Below are 8,080 nucleotides of genomic sequence, written 5' to 3' on the forward strand. Positions count from 1 at the left end.
GGGGGTACAGGACAATGACAGATGATCCTGGGCGTACAGGACAATGACAGATGATACTGAGGGTACAGGACAATGACAGACTGATACTGGGGATACAGGAAAATGACAGACTGATACTGGGGGTACAGGACAATGACATACTGATACTGGGGGTAGAGGACAATGACAGACTCATACTGGGTTTACAGGACAATGACAGACTGATACTGGGGGTACAGGACAATGACATACTGATACTGGGGGTAGAGGACAATGACAGACTCATACTGGGTTTACAGGACAATGACAGACTGATACTGGGGGTACAGGACAATGACAGACTGATACTGGGGGTACAGGACAATGACAGACTGATACTGGGGGTACAGGACAATGACAGACTGATACTGGGGGTACAGGACAATGACAGACTGACACTGGGTGTACAAGATAATGACATACGGATACTACGGGTACAGGACAATGACATACGGATACTGGGGGTACAAGACAACGACATACTGATATTGGGGGTACAAGATAATGACAGTGACACTGGAGGTAAAGGTCAAGACAGGACAATGACACTCTGAAACTTAGGGGCACAAGACAATGACTAACTGACCCTTGGACCCACACTTGGACTGACCCAACACTGACCCCTGGAGGGACAGGCAAATGACAGCATGACACTGAGCTTACAGAACAATACCACACTGACACTTGAAAAAGATTAAACCATATGGCTCTCCATAGTGAAGGACCATCATACATAAAACATGCAAAACGGTAAGTATTCTATTCACCGGATTGCAGGCACAACCAGTGGCATAACTAGAATTGACTGGGCCCCACAGCAAATGTTTGAACGGACTCTCCCCCCAACAACTTCTTTGCAACTCCTACTCCTGCAGCTAGTCAAGATCTCGCTGTCAGATCAAGCCCTGCAGCTGCCCTGTCATTTTCCTACATGTATGTATACTGTATGTCATTTCATTGTATATAGTGTCACTGTATATAATGTCATAGTATAATGCTGTTGAGGGGACCCTGACAATAAAATCTTTCAGTCCTCTTCCGGGATGGGCTCCTTGTGACTTTGGGCCCCGTAGCAGCTAGTTCACATACTTCCACTATAGCTACACAATAAGTACGTAACAATGACACACTTTGAGGGACAGGCAGATGACAGACTGACAGTGGGTTTACAGGACAATGACATGCTGACATGAGATAGAGGAAAATTACACTTTGGACCTTGGGGTGCAGGACAATTACATACTGACACTTGGGAGTACAGAATGGTGGCACATTGACACTTGGGGTACAGGACAATGACATGCTGACACTTGGGCTGAAAGGACAAGGATGTGCTGACACTGGGGTTTACAGGACAATAACATAGTACAGGATAATAAAACGTTGACACCCAGGTGATATGGCATTCTGGTGTTGTGGGTACAGGACAATGATACACTGACACTGGGGGCAGGGCAACAATACACTGAAATGTGGGGGGCAGGGCAATGATACACTGACACTTGGGGGGCAGGACAATGACACACTGACACTTGGGGTACAGGACAATGATACACTGACACTTGGGGTACAGGACAATGATACACTGACACTTGGGGTACAGGACAATGACACACTGACACGGGGAGCAGGACAATGATACACTGACACGTGGGGTACAGGACAATGATACACTGACACTTGGGGGGCAGGACAATGACACACTGACACGGGGAGCAGGACAATGATACACTGACACGTGGGGTACAGGACAATGATACACTGACACTTGGGGGGCAGAACAATGACACACTGACACGGGGAGCAGGACAATGATACACTGACACGTGGGGTACAGGACAATGATACACTGACAGTGAGGGCAGGGCAACAATACACTGAAATGTGGGGGGCAGGGCAATGATACACTGACACTTGGGGGGCAGGACAATGATACACTGACACTTGGGGTACAGGACAATGATACACTGACACTTGGGGGGCAGGACAATGATACACTGACACTTGGGGGGCAGGACAATGATACACTGACACTTGGGGGACAGGACAATGATACACTGACACTTGGGGTACAGGACATTGATACACTGACACTGGGGGCAGGGCAACGATACACTGAAACGTGGGGGAAGGGCAATGATACACTGACACTTGGGGGGCAGTACAATGACACACTGACACTTGGGGGACAGGACAATGATACACTGACACTTGGGGTACAGGACAATGATACACTGGGGGCAGGGCAACGATACACTGAAACGTAGGGGGCAGGGTAATGATACACTGACACTTGGGGGGCAGGACAACGAAACACTGACACTTGGGGGGGAATAATGATACACTGACAAGGGGTACAGGACAATGATACACTGACACTGGGGGCAGGGCAACGATACATTGAAACGTAGGGGGCAGGGCAATGATACACTGACACTTGGGGGGCAGGACAATGACACACTGACACTTGGGGGGCAGGACACTGACACACTGAAACGGGGGGCAGGACAATGATACACTGACACGGGTTCAGGACAATGATACACTGACACTTGGGGGGCAGGACAATGACACACTGACACTTGGGGGGCAGGACAATGACACACTGACACTTGGGGTACAGGACAATGATACACTGACACTTGGGGTACAGGACAATGATACACTGACACGGGTACAGGACAATGATACACTGACACTTGGGGGGCAGGACAATGACACACTGACACTTGGGGGCAGGACAATGATACACTGACCCTTGGGGTACAGGACAATGATACACTGACACTTGGGGTACAGGACAATGATACACTGACACTTGGGGGACAGGACAATGATACACTGACACTTGGGGGACAGGACAATGATACACTGACACATGGGGTACAGGACAATGATACACTGACTCATGAAGTATGGGACAGTGATACACTGACAATTTGGAGTACAGGGCAATGGCACACTGACATTTGGGGGACAGGCTAATGGCACACTGACATTTGGGTTCCCAAAACAGCTTCAGTCGTATGCAGCTCTGTCCTCACTAATATCTCTACTACTTAATTGAAGACATTTTTTTTATTCCTCTAAATGTCATATTTATAAGTTTGGGGTGATGCTGCATTTCCGCAGGATGTGACTGTATCTGGTGGGATCACTCATATAAATGTATACAGCACTGAGTATATCGGTGACATTTGTGTGTTTCCACAATGAGCGGTTTGTACTTTATGACCGTCAGCATGAAATGTGGGCGGCTGCCAAACCCTTACATCTAATGAATAAAGTGACTCAGTTTGGGCTCAGATGTCTTCTCCAGCATCAGTCTTGGCCCCTCCATCTGATACATGCAGCTCTACTGTATAATAAAGAAGCAGAGAATATGTAACAGGCAGGCAAACCATGGGTTAACTTTCTGCTAGGAATGTGGAAATGCTTCCTGCTGATTCTTTGATCTTCTGCTTTTCCACAAAGTTCAAGCTGCCAGCGGCTGCCTTAAAATTCCACCTTAAAGCCATAATCATGCTGCACAATCAAAAGCACAAGGTGTAAGGATTCTAATTTGTCTGACCACCTTAAATAAATCTGTAAAAAAAATAGGAATTCCTTAAGTTATCATTAAAGGGGTGTTATGGCTGTTAGACGTTATCTCCTATCCACAGGATAGGAGATAACTATTAGATTGGTGGGGGTCCTACTGCTGGGTCCCCTACCATTCATGAGAACAAGGACCCTGTGCCACCCAGAGCAATGCACATGCTCACCCTGCAGCTCTGTTCATTTCAGGGGGCTCTGAGGAGTATGCGTCTCCATTCTCATGATCGGTGGAAGTGCCAGCGCTTAGATAAGAGATAGCTTGTAACAATTGTTTCATAAATATATACAGTTGCAAGAAAAAGTATGTGAACCCTTTGGAATGTTAGGGTACTTTCACACTTGCGGCAGGACGGATCCGACATGCTGTTCACCATGTTGGATCCGTCCTGCGGCTGTTTCGCCGTGCCCCCGGGCCACCGCTCCGTCCCCATTGACTATAATGGGGACGGGGGCGGAGCTCCGGCTCAGCACGGCGGTGCACGGCTTAAGGCCGCCGGACTAAAATTACTGCATGTCAGGTTTTTTAGTCCGGCGGCTTTCTCCGTGCTGCGCCGGAGCTCCGCCCCGGTCCCCATTATAGTCAATGGGGACGGAACGGCGGCCCGGGGGCACAGCGAAACAGCCGCAGGACGGATCCAACATGGTGAACAGCATTTCGGATCCGTCCTGCCGCAAGTGTGAAACTAGCCATATGGATTTCTGCACAAATTGGTCATAAAATGTGATCTGATCTTCATCTAAGTCACAACAATAGACAATCACAGTCTGCTTAAACTAATAACACACTAAGAATTAAATGTTACCATGTTTTTATTGAACACACCATGTAAACATTCACAGTGCAGGTGGAAAAAGTATGTGAACCCCTAGACTAATGACATCTACAAAAGCTAAGTGAGGTGTCCCTGTATATAATGGTGCCAACTGGAGTACAATCAATGAGATGAGATGAGATTGGAGGTGTTGGTTACAGCTGCTCTGCCCTATAAAAAACACACACCAGTTCTGGGTTTGCTTTTCACAAGAAGCATTGCCTGATGTGAATGATACCTCACACAAAAGAGCTACCTACGATTAAGAAAGAGAAGACCTACGATTAAGAATTTTTGACTTGCATAAAGCTGGAAAGGGTTATAAAAGTATCTCCAAAAGCCTTGCTGTTCATCAGTCCACGGTAAGACAAACTGTCTATAAATGGAGAAAGTTCAGCACTGCTGCTACTCTCCCTAGGAGTGGCCGTCCTGTAAAGATGACTGCAAGAGCACAGCACAGACTGCTCAATGAGGTGAAGAAGAATCCTAGAGTGTCAGCTAAAGACTTACAAAAGTCTCTGGCATATGCTAACATCCCTGTTAGCGAATCTACGATACGTAAAGCACTAAACAAGAATGGATTTCATGGGAGGATACCACAGAGGAAGCCACTGCTGTCCAAAAAAACCATTGCTGCACGTTTACAGTTTGCACAAGAGCACCTGGATGTTCCACAGCAGTACTGGAAAAATATTCTGTGGACAGATGAAACCAAAGTTGAGTTGTTTGGAAGAAACACCATGATGCCCCCACCACCATACTTCACAGTTGGAGAAAAAGAGGCACAGCACACCAACATCAAAACCTCATCCCAACTGTGAAGTATGGTGGTGGGGGCATCATGGTTTGGGGCTGCTTTGCTGCGTCAGGGCCTGGACGGATTGCTATCATCGAAGGAAAAATGAATTTCCAAGTTTATTAAGAGATTTTGCAGGAGAACTTAAAGGGGTTGTCTGGGATTGGGGACATTGGTTTAATTGTTTAACAAGGACATAAATATCGCCTACATGACTGTCCTACCTTTCCCATACTTTTCTGATGCCCCGTACTCATTACACAAATTCTCAGCCGGAAGTGAGTCTTTTCTCACATTCAGTGATGTACCGGGTCCCTTCTGCAGAGCAAAGCCGCTTAGCAGGGAGCCCGGTGACGTCACCATCAGCCGCAGGCATTATGCAAAGCGATCGGAGGGGCGGTACCTTGGCGGCAACAGATCGCGCTAAGCCATGCCCCTCCGGTGACATCACTGGGCAGGGCGTGTTGTTCACAATGAAGGAGGCAAGGGAACTTTGCTAATTAGCATAGTAAACGCCTCCAATGCAGGCAAATGGGGCGGCAGGCTGGAGATAGAAGCAATACTCGGACCTAATTACGTTTCAAAGGACTGAGCCAGGAGGAGATTAGGGGCCATTACTAAGGGGGAGGAAAATGTGCGGCAGGAGGTGGAATATGATTCAAGGGGGCGGATGCATGGAGGACGTGGCGATGTGCGGCAGGAGGCGGAATAACAATGAGGGGGCCGAGTCACGGCGGAGATGAGAGTCGTCTGAAAGCACGTGATGCCGCGCTGCGCTGGGACCCACAGTGCAGAGCGGCAGGAAGTTAGACAAAAATAAACAGAGATGTAAACAGTGCGTGGGGGACCGTCAGAGCCGTGTAGAAATGGCGAAAATACCTTAAAACATATGGGGGGACCTAGAATCACATGTTAACAGTGAGTTCACTTAAAAAAAAAAAAAGAAAAATTTTGATCCCGGACAACCCCTTTAAGGCCATCTGTCCACCAGCTGAAGCTCAACAGAAGATGGGTGTTGCAACAGGACAACGACCCAAAGCATAGAAGTAAATAAATAACAGAATGACTTAAACAGAAGAAAATACGCCTTCTGGAGTGGCCCAGTCAGAGTCCTTACCTCAACCCGATTGAGATGCTGTGGCATGACCTCAAGAAAGCGATTCACACCAGACATCCCAAGAATATTGCTGAACTGAAACAGTTCTGTAAAGAGGAATGGTCAAGAATTACTTCTGACCGTTGTGCACGTCTGATCTGCAACTACAGGAAACGTTTGGTTGAAATTATTGCTGCCAAATGAGGTTCAACCAGTTATTAAATCCAAGGGTTCACATACTTTTTTCCACCTGCACTGTGAATGTTTACATGGTGTGTTCAATAAAAACATGGTAACATTTAATTCTTTGTGTGTTATTAGTTTAAGCAGACTGTGATTGTCTATTGTTGTGACTTTGAAGATCAGATTACATTTTATGACCAATTTATGCAGAAATCCATATCATTCCAAAGGGTTCACATACTTTTTCTTGCAACTGTATATACAGTGCCTTGCAAAAGTATTCACCCTCCTTGACTTTTTTCGTGTTTTGTTACATTACAGCCTTAAGTTCAATGTTTTGTTAATCTGAATTTTATGTGATGGATCAGAACACAATAGTCTAAGTTGGTGAAGTGAAATGAGAAAAATATATAAATAAAACTATTGTTTAGAAATAGAAAATTGGCATGTGCGTATGTATTCACCCCCTAAAGCCCACAAAAAGCTCTGGTGCAACCAAATACCTTCAGAAGTCACATAATTAGTGAAATGATGTCCACCTGTGTGCAATCTAAGTGTCACATGATCTGTCATTACATATACACATCTTTTTTGAAAGGCCCCAGAGGCTGCAACACCTAAGCAAGAGGCATCAGTAACCAAACACTGCTATGAAGACCAAGGAACTCTCCAAACAAGTAAGGGATTGTTACGCTGAGCGCTCCGGGTCCCCTGCTGGCCTCGGAGCGCTCACAGCATATGCCCCCAGGCAGCACTCCAGCGTCTCGGCGTGTGCGTCCTCGCTCTCTAGGGGGCGCGCGCGCCGGGACTCTTAGATTCAAAGGACCAGTGCACCGGTGATTGGTGCCTGGTCCAAAGGGGTTATTAAGGGTTAAGGTTGTGAGAGGCAGTGCTGACTTAATTAGGCTGCACCTGTGCACTGCCCATTTTTACCTTCTCCTCCCACAGCTTTCTGCCGGATCTTTGTGCCTTGTGCCTCAGAGAAAGCGTTCCTTTCTATGTTAGTTTGCCTTACCTGTTGCCGTACCTGTTGCTACCGTCCACTCGGCTTTGAACCTTTGCCGCCTGCCCTGACCGCTGCTACGTCCGACTTCGCTCTTGCCTTCTCCCTGTGTACCACGCCATATCACCAGCCAGAGAGGTCGAGTTGTTACTAGGGGACACGACCTGGTAGTTACCGCCGCAGCAAATCCATCCCGCTTTGCGGCGGGCTCTGGTGAAGACCAGTAACTGCTTAGAACCGGTCCTCTAGTACAACCCGCGCCATCGCCTCTCTGGTCTAGAGGATCCACTACCTGTCCTGCCGGTACGTATAAGAGAGAGAGAGAGAAAGTGTGAGGGTCAAACGGATCTCTTGGAATGGCTTTCCACTAGATCTGAAAGACTTGAGGCGCCTCGGGTGGATAGGAGCGGGGTGGAGAGAAAGTAGGGTGATAGATGCTAGAGGCTGCTCCGGGTTTGGTCAGGTCGACAAGGGAGTCTGCCTGTATAGGGTGAGGTAGTGAGCCAAAAAAAGGGGGACTGGTGGGTGGGGATACCCTCCAAATCTCGCCTCTTATTTATATAAACCCTTGTGAG

The sequence above is a fragment of the Bufo bufo genome, chromosome 6 (assembly GCF_905171765.1).
Source record: "Bufo bufo chromosome 6, aBufBuf1.1, whole genome shotgun sequence".
Taxonomy (NCBI): Eukaryota; Metazoa; Chordata; class Amphibia; order Anura; family Bufonidae; genus Bufo; species Bufo bufo.